A 10,240-nucleotide genomic window follows, 5' to 3' on the forward strand; every position below is an offset into this window, starting at 1 on the left:
GGTGGGGGGTGGGGAGAGCTGTGTGTCCACACTGGCTGTAGCTGTGGCCGGGCAGCAGAGTCATGATGTTTTATAGCATGCTGATTTCCACTGGCCTTTATGTCATGTGTGGCAACACTTTTATTAGTGCAGTGATGTTTACAGGTACAAGTATGGCCTATAAAGCTGTCCATTTTTATGGCTGAAACAGGTGTTGCTACCTGCTGTTATGGTATTATGACAGGAGATGACCATACATGATGTTTGTTTTTAATCTTAATTGAGCTGTAACTTGAGCTAGTTTTGAATACATGCATTGTGTCTGTGGTTGAACAACTGAGTCTTAAAATGCTGTTCTGTTTCTACCTCCATTTTTACGAATACATTATAGCACACCAGTGATACTGGATTTTATGGCATCTTTCTTTGTTTCTTCTCTTTTAATTGCTTTTATCCTTTTCTTACAGTTATTGATTTTAGTGTTGGTACTAATATTAGTCATAATAGTGTGATCAAAAAAACATTACTAGATGGTTTTGAAAACAATATGGACATTGTTTGGAGTCTCATGTTTTCACTCACACACAAGGTGTGTCATCAGAGCATAGTGAACTGTCCTCATAAGCACTGAGCCTTGTGCATCATACATAATGCAGGTTTCTCAGATAGTAAGAAGCCCAGGTACATATTTAACAACAAAAAAATGTAAAACTAAATTTTCTTCATGACAATAAGCAGAGAGGATATTAGGCCCCCTCTAAAGCCACAGAGAGCCTGCCTCAGCATCTCTGAAAAGGAACCATGACCCAAAAAGTCCCTTTTATGATAGACCTGCTTGCAGCAGAAATATTTTATTCAGAAGTTGTGTGGCAGCTGTCTAGTCCCTCCACAGCAAACCACAAGGGGTAGGGGAGAAGTGGAGATGCGCACCATGACAAAATGAAGGTCGACTATATAATGGTTGTATAATACAGTGCATGGGTGGTGAAGAATGCTGAAAGGGGGACAATCACCCCACTGCCCACCCCACAACATTCCCCATCGCCACCTCCACTCCCCAACCCCCCCCCCCTCCCCATCTCCACCGCCACCACCCCCAAAATGAAAATGTAATCACAACACAAATATTTCCTATTCATTTCGAGACAAGTGGTTCCCCCAGGAGTGTTGCCTGTCCTCCCAGCATCCTCTCTGTCACTGGCTGTTACGCTCGAGGTTTAAGTATTGGGATGGAGGCCTCCCCCCAGCCATCCCCAACCACCCCGACCCCGCCTGCATGTCACTGCACAGTTTCCGGTGCGTCGCCAAAATGTGTGTGTCACCGTTTGGGGGGCATTACGGGAAGGTCGTGGGGGGAGTTTGTGTGTGTGTGGAGGAATGGAACCGATGTGAACATGTGAAGCCTGCTCATGAAAGGGAATGTGACAGAAACAGATGAGTCTGCCACACATGCTACCCAGAGGAATGGCTGCCATCGCTGCGTGCCTCAGAGCGCACGGCCAAGGGAGTTAATGCCCTATTTAAAACCCTCCCTTTAAGTCCACCGCAGTTTACAGTACAAACAGAAACAGTGCTGCTGAAAAATTTAAAGAAACAAACTCGAGTTGCGTGCAAATGGATGAAATTTGAAATTTTTACATTTTGACAACATTTTTTGAGTCTCGGAATTGGGTCCTGGAATGAATTGGCAGCCAGTGAGGAGTCTTGTTTTTTCATCACACTGAGAGTGGAGAGGCATTTCACAGACAGGAACCTCAGCGGTCAGTGAAGGACAGAGGAAGTGGGGATGAGAGATCTTTAAAAGGTGCTCTAGGGGATGCGGTAGGGGTGGGGGCGGGGCTGGAAATTTTCTGTGACTGACCCTCCTCTCTGTCCCTTCTTTATAAAGAGGAGGCACTCTGCTCCCATAGAATTAGCATACTGCAAAAAGATAACACTTTCACGGGTCATAAATATACTGTTTTGCTACTGAAGATATATTCTGATTTTCACCCTCCCTCTCCAACGCTTACAGCTGGTGCTATAAATGTCGCTGTCAATCATTAAGTTAATCCAATTAATCGGTGAGGCACAGTACAGGAAGGTCTACCCACATCTACAGCAGCTAGTCAATGGCCCAGAGACAACAATTTGTTCAACTTGTAGGGTATGATCCAACATTAAAAAAAACGTGTTCTAAATGTTAGTAACTGGTACAGAAAGCAGCTTGCTTTTAATGAAAACAGCAGGGGGTTTATCAGCATGCAGTATTCTCTGTCAAAAAACGACAAATCTCATGTAATGTATGTTCTTGTTTTTGAGTCTCCCAGAATGGGATGAAATTTGAAACACAGATTTTGTGAAGAATTGTGTTTTTGTCAAAAGGGGTTAACAGACCAAGTCATTTTTAACCTCCGCATAAGCGCTGCCTTTATCAGGCGCCACACTACTTCTAACCTCCGCACAAGCGCTGCCTTTATCAGGCGCCACAGTACTTTTGACAGCTGGTCATTAAGTGTTATCTTAATTCCCTCTTTCACTGTCCAGATGGTAAGTGTTGTGTTTTGAGATGCCCAGGAGGCTCTCAGACATTCACACACACACACACACACACACACACACACACACACACACACACACACACACACACACACACACACACACACTCTCACACTCATACTCACACACCCACAAAGCTATTTGGCATCAGCTTGAGTGTCAACATCACTTTTGTACCATGACTATTAAGGAGAGATATGATGCAACAGATCTTTGTGTGAAGACAGGTCAATTATTAATGAACAGGATGGTATGTGAGTGCATATACTGTGCCTCAACAGACCAGGAGAAGACAAGAATTTGTACTTTTTCTAAACTGGATACTGTCAGTTTGTGCAAAGGCCTTGACAAGAAAATAAACACTCCTTCTTATATTGTGTAGACAAAAGGGTGTTGTCTTTACCAGTCTCACCACCAGTGATTCCTTGGAAAGTCTAGGTCGAGTACTGTCATGGGGCACAGAAATAAAATGGCTTTGATTATGCTGGAAAGTAATTTCTCCCACATTAATATGATATGAGTATTGCTCTATCATGTGTATGTGAGTAAATTTGCCCGTCAGGCCACAGCTTGTGAGAGCTTGTTCGAATTGCCGCTACTTTCTAAGTGCCATTTAGATGAAATATTAAACAGCGAGCTCATAGTAAACCCTCAGTGGAGGAGTGAAATATGAATGATCCTCTACACCCTACTTGATCCCCTCAGTTCTCAGGAGCTGAGGATGATAAAAATAAATACATACATGAAACGTACATACTCAGTCATACTGACTAAAGGGGACATGTTGGAATTGATTCCCCATTTCATTAAGTAAATTTCAATGAATAAATATGACAATGTGAAACAGTGTCCTTGCACCTTAGCTGTGAAACCACTGAGGCGTACATGCAGAGCTGTTGGAGATATGCTTAATATTCACAAAAATGGAATAACACAAAACAAACAGCAAGAACAAAGTTAAAAATAAAATTGACACAGAGCATGTTAGAATAAAACACATAAGGAACCCAATTAGCTTGTGGAGCAGCAGTACTGGTGTTCACAGTTCCCCGGTAAAGAATATTCTCCTGGGTGCTGGTCACTCTCCTTTATAAAAACTCAGAAAAGAGTAGTGCAATTTAAAAAAGACATTGTCACATATACAGTAGGCCTACCCAATGGTAGGTCACATTTGTGAAGCAAGTGCATCCAATTAGCCAGGTAACCAGACCAAAGATTAACCCTTAGAACCCTAAGCTGTTTTTAGGGCATTTTCACTACCTTTATTCATAAGGATTTATTCTGGTCATTGTAAGTGCCACACACATATATTATATATTGTTTTTTTCAGGAGAGTCTAGGCTATTCAGATCTGCCATCATTTCATGTATTAATACTAGCATTGATTTTATTTAGATTTTTAAAGAATTAAAATATAAAAAGTGTATTATAAAAATTCTTATATTTCGACATGTATCTCACCACAGCAAGCTCACAGCTCTACATGCATTTCATGTGTGTGTAGGGCAGACGGTCCTGAATCGGGCAATATAATTGCCATGTTGGAGGGATACTCTGGGGCTGAGCAATTTACAGAAATATTTGCTGTGTGATTTACGGAAATAAATGCCATTTTTTATTTAGTGATGAAAAATGACCTTTCTGAGCTCCATATCTGTGACAGGAACTGATCTGACCTGACTTGACCCGAGGTTACGTGTTAGCCTGCGTGCCTGTGTGTATGCTGTCATAATAATTCTCAACTTTTTACTGCATTGCCATGAACAAAGTAAAGGCAAAAAAGGTGTTTATTTGTTGAACAAATTGGGATGCAATGTGAGCCTTGAATTGGATGCCATGCAGAAATTTGCTAGGATCTCAAAACCGGAATATGAACATGCTTTGCCATAGAGAAACACATGATAGTATTGGATTATAAACATGCTTTGCCACAAGAACAGACAAAAATGTGGGGTAAGTCCAGCTATATGAAGTTATTATTTTGCTGTCACTTCGTCTGTTTTATAACCCAGAAGGATGTAATTGGTATCAAATGATAGCTCTGAGTCTCCTCTTTCATCTGACATGCGTGGTAATTCAAGTAATTCAAACGAGAGTAATGAGTGTGCAGGTTGGTTTGTGTACATGACGTTATTATTTTGCAGTCACTTCGTCTGGTTTTATAAGCCCGAAGGATCGATAAACATGGTACCAATGGATAGCCCTGTGCCCCCTCTTTCATCTGATATGCTTGCCATATCGATGCGATCACGGGTTCGCGAGTAATTCAAACTAGAGTAATGTGTGTGCAGGTGAACGCAGAGAAGTATAGACTGTAGATATGATGCAATTTGATTTAATTTCATGATTTTTTTAAATTTTCATACTTGGTCGCTGCGATGAACCGTTCCGGAGCAATGTAACAGAGAAGAAGGGGTGTGTTTTTTGACGCACTTTGCGTCAATCGGGTTCTAAGGGTTAACTCTGTGAAAAAGGTCTGGCCTTGCTCCATTGGGAATAGTTTCCAGTCATCTCATCCTATTGGGCGAAGGCTTATGCATTGGTCAGTTTTGAGACCACTGCCTTTAACCAATCAGGCATCAATCACTGCGGGATTGGTATTTGTCCTATGTGTGTGTCCATGTGTGCAGGCTATACTATGTTTTGCAATTTCAAAGTTTATGTAATTTCAAATGCTTCCTTTCAATGTCATCACTCCCCCCACTGCTTCCTGATTGGTGAGGTCTTTGCACAAAGAAATTCCAGACTATAATCCCTACAATAATGTTGGTGGCTGCAACATGAAAGCATCTTCATAAATATGGTGTCACTGAGGCACATTGCCAATTGAAAATATAGTCATAAGTGCAGGCTAGAGTGCCGGTTACAAAATTTACTTGTGCCGGTTACTTTCATTATGGCTTTGCCAAAACATGATACTTTCATGTTATCATGAAACATGATAACATGAAACATGATACCTGTTATTTACAGACAGTGTGGCAATTACAGTCACAAGAAGCTGTACGCCTGTTCAATATGGGTTTTGATTGCCATTTGTCTGTCTAGTTATTGTCACGCTAAGTTAAAATGTATTACAACATCCCACCTATAGCTAATTCATACATATTTTCTCATTTTTCATAATTTCATGGATAGAAGTTAGAAGCAAACAAATAGTTTTTATTCTTCAGCTCCTCTTACATGCCTTAGAAGATGCCTTTATGCACACCAATAAAGGTGTACAGTACATGTTATCAGAATGTGTGTTCACTGTTAGGCAAACTAACCAAACCATCTACAGTAAATCTCTATAGCAGCTATGTGAGCACGTCCCTCTTTCTGACACCTTTAGAAGAATGGGCACCCAAAAGCCAATAAATCCCAAATGCAATTGATTACACTCCAACAGGATTTTCAGCAGTCTTGTTAGCTGACATATTTAACTAATCATCCATCAAAAGCATTCACCTCAGACTGTGACACCCTGAAACATAATCACAATACTAATCTTACCGGTGGGTCAGGAATATGACTTCAAAAGCAGGAAGGTGACTAATTGACACTGTAGGGGGATTATTCCAGGGGAGCACTCCAGCTGTCACCCTGGTCACAGTGACAGTCACTCTGGACTTAAGTGTTGTCAGGACTCATTGGTTCTGATCCACAGTGATGGCACTGCTCTTCTATGCCATGGCAAGCCTTTCATTTCCTCTGATACTCACCTTGACACCTTGGTCTCTCGTTCCATTTTATTTAAAAATTATTTTTTTAAACAAAAAAAATATTTTTGAGAATGTCCAACATTGCTTCCATGCATCCCTCTTTGTTGAGGCTGACTGACCTTCCGAAATAAATGTAAATGAAACTTTTGTGTCATTCAGACAATAGCATACATTGGGTTGAAATGCATAGTCAATAGCCCTGGAAAATTGTTGTGTAAATTGCTTTTGCGGTAATTGAAAGAAAATATAATTGTCAATGTTTTTTAGAGGAAAATGAGCTTTGTCTTTTAAACGGATCAAGGATGCAATCAAATGTTAACTGCCTTTTGGGCCAATGGTGATCATCAGTCTCTGATGGCCAAGACAGAGAGAAACAAGCAAACATACATAAAACACGTTTATCACCCGGAGAGAAGAAATACTCTTTTCTGATTGGCTGGCGGGTGGCCTTTAATTCTGAATAACAGGACACCGTTCCATATCAATGCTTATGAATGGTAACTATAACAACCATAGTAGGACGACGGTTGCAGCGCTCTAGAATCTTTTGGTTGCAGGCTTCCCAACAATGGAATCAACTGTAAACAAGCTAACTGTCCATGCTAAAGTTGTACAACAAGCTGAACTAGTGAGCTTCTTTTTAAACAGAACCGCGTGTTTACAGTGTTTACAGTGGCAACCGGGTGATAAGCGGGATAACGGCCTTCGAGGTGTGTCCAGTTATACGGAATTAATGGACTTGGGCGGAGGCAACTCCCCTCCGCTGCGCGTCGGGGAGTTTTTGCCCCTCGCCCTCGTCCATTAATTCCGTATAACAGGACACCTCGGCGGCCGTTATCCCTTACATAAAGCGTAAGAAAAGGGACCAAAAAACAGTTTTCATCCAGCTGTGATAAGCATTTTAAAAGATTTTTTTTAAAACATGACCAAGATCCTTTATATTCTTGAATTTCCCCTTGGGGATAAATAAAGTATCTATCTATCTATTCACAGTATAATATAAATAGTACATAATATTAACCCTTCTACATACTTGCAAATCCAAAGTTCTTCTTGCTGGGGGAAAGTATGTGTTTGACACATGCATATTTTAAGATATGTGTAGGCTCCATAAAATGTGTGCGGTAAAGCGGCTGATAACAAGCAGCCACCTCTGCAACAGTTTCATTATGCTGGCCACCTGTGTATCACTAGTTTGGCTGTGTCGAGTGAATTAAATGAGCATTCTGAGCAGTGAATCACTAAAACTTTCTCACTTCGCAAAGAAAAGAACAGATTGGGTTCTTATTGGGTTCTTGGACAGCTCAGCCTCCTCTGACACTACCTTCGTCATCATTCTGGTGAGAAAATGATATGTGTCATTGGGGAAATTAATTGTTCAATTCCATTTGTTTCTCACCCTGGTGAGTGTAACACGTGGATAACGCAGAATGAGAAACACACACACACACACACGCACGCACGCACGCAAACACGCACGCACACTCACACATGAAAGAGAGCTGGCAGAGTACAGCAGAAGATTCAACACACTCTGTTTATGCATTTATGGTTCACTTCCTATAAATGATCATGGAAAAACAGTCACAGGGATCGGCAACGTCCATTATGGACAATAAATCCAAAGTTCTGTTCGGACCCAGTTCAGTTGCAAGGAGAGATGCTATTTTGGTCAAGGTTATTTTAAGACATGAGAGCACATGCACCATACATGAGAGAGTGCAATCCAACCAGGGCTGTGCATTTCCCCAGACTTGAATTAATGCAAGAAAAGGCTCCTCTTCAGTTACGCTCACGTCCGTGGGGGAGAAGACAGCACATTTAGTGCTGGAGATTTAATCTGCAATGTCGTGATCACAGTCAGTCAGTCACAACGTGAATCAGAGCTGCCATACTCCTCATCAGGGCAAATCGCTCCTCTCCCGCCAAACTAAATTTATTGTACAGATCCTTAAGGCATGGATCTGAAGCCATAAGCTCCCCTTGAATGACAACACCCAATAATAAATATTTGATCTTTTTCAGCTCAGCAAAGAGACCTTGCAAAGGACTTCCATCCATTGGAATGGAAGTGCATAGAGAGGCTGACAAGAAACGCTTAACGATACTGAGAGTGCACAGCAACATGAGGGAATGTTGAAGGGAAGAACTGAATTTATAGCGGTTATGGTTTCATGACACCTATTTGTGATGGACTGCATCCAGGATGGTTGTTTGAAGTTCTAGTCACAACAGCTTTACACAACTGTGGAAATTGACCCGTTAATGGGAGAGGCTGTTACATCAGTCGAGTTGGTAAACATATGCAGAGACATGCTATAGATTAAAACTTCATCTCCTCCTATTGTCCTCCATCATTAAATCAGACCATCATAATCCAGCAATGAAGTGCCAAGTGGAGCCTAACAGTTAAGCACAGAATGCTCTTAGCACTGAAATATGGCTGTTACTCTGGGTTTTAGCCCTGGGTTTAAAGAAAAAAGTATCGAAGCAGAATTCAGTAGTGTGATGTAAGTCATTAGTGCTCTCAAGTCCATCACATTCCTCTTCACACACAGCAGTGCATAGCTATGCATGACATCAAAGTGAATAATGTATCAAGCTGCCCTAAGGAACATGCAATGTTCTGTACATTTGTGTGTCAGGGCAAAAAATGGTGACACTTAGAGATGGCAAGTGTAAAGTATTCAAAGGCAAAATGGTAAATATTGCATTTCCCTTCTCTCTCCTTTTCTGTTACTTGGTTTGTAATGGAAAATATCTTATAGTGTTGTCACACCGTGTCTGTCCAACCTATACATATTTATTTTAATATACTGGACAACCAAAATCGTTGATCAGTTAGAGAGAAGGGAAGGTGTTAGTTTTCACACCTCAGATGAGCGTGCTTGTGAGTGGCCTGTCCTCCCTGCACTCCTTACATAAGGACAGACCCCACTGTGTGCTAACCCTAGCCGGGCACATCGAATTTCTGTGAAAATGTATTTGGTTGCTGGCATCGACTCATGTTCGACTCCGCCAGAAAAGTGTAAAATCTATATCTCTATCAATCAGTGCGAAGTTGCAACAATAAAGAGTGAGTTGACAGCATTGACAGATTTTTATTTATTTCTTTTTTTTAAATGTAAATCAACAAAGGACCACTGACACACATCAGTTGAAAAGACTTAGCGTGTAGAGTGACATTTATGACAGTGATGTGTCAGACTCTTCTCTTTTTGTCTGAAAATAGACAAAACATTTATCTTATTACATTATTTATTTATCAACAAATTAAATTATGCATGGCTATATAACAATAAAATATATTGAATAATAATGCAATCAGTTTTGCAATGATTTTTCTAACTTATTGTGAAGTTATGTATCCTAAAATTTTTATTTATATATCAAGATGCAGTAATGTTCCATATGCTATAAACCTTTAACAGTGTGGCTGTGTATCTGTAGGGTATGAATTTTACAGCAAAGTACATCTGTAGGGTATGAATACTACAGCAAAGGGTAGCTCAAAGTGGACCCACAGAATGTGTATGTATGTGCATTTTCTTTAACTTAGGCCTACCCACAATGCTTAAGTTATACAGAGGTATGTAAGGGAGAAAAGTGGTCTAAAAATAAGATAATACAATGACCTTGACAAGAAAATCTGACACATTGAAGTAAATACAAGTTTTCACTGCACTGTCAACTGGAAACAAAGTGTACATAACAGGATTAGTGCTCTAATCCTGTATTCATGGATCTTGTTAGAAGTTTTACTAATAGTGCAGTGTTGACACCAAGTATTCATGTTGAAGGCTATGTTAGCAATACCCAATAATGACAAAGCGTGATGTTATACAGCAAAATGTGAAAATGATAAGGGGTCTAAATGCATGAATATATTGGAGAATAAACAAAAAATAAATTAATTTTGTTATAGATTCTACTTCAAGAGCAACTTATTTTCTTAGTTTGGTGATCTCAAACCTTGTACTGGAACATAATTAGGGTGCTGTCGTAAAACAAAATACACC

This window comes from Alosa pseudoharengus, unplaced genomic scaffold (genome assembly GCF_046254945.1).
Source record: "Alosa pseudoharengus isolate Yale_2024_CS ecotype anadromous, Long Island Sound unplaced genomic scaffold, YU_APseudo_1.1 YU_APseudo_1.1_scf_6, whole genome shotgun sequence".
In the NCBI taxonomy this organism is placed as follows: domain Eukaryota; kingdom Metazoa; phylum Chordata; class Actinopteri; order Clupeiformes; family Clupeidae; genus Alosa; species Alosa pseudoharengus.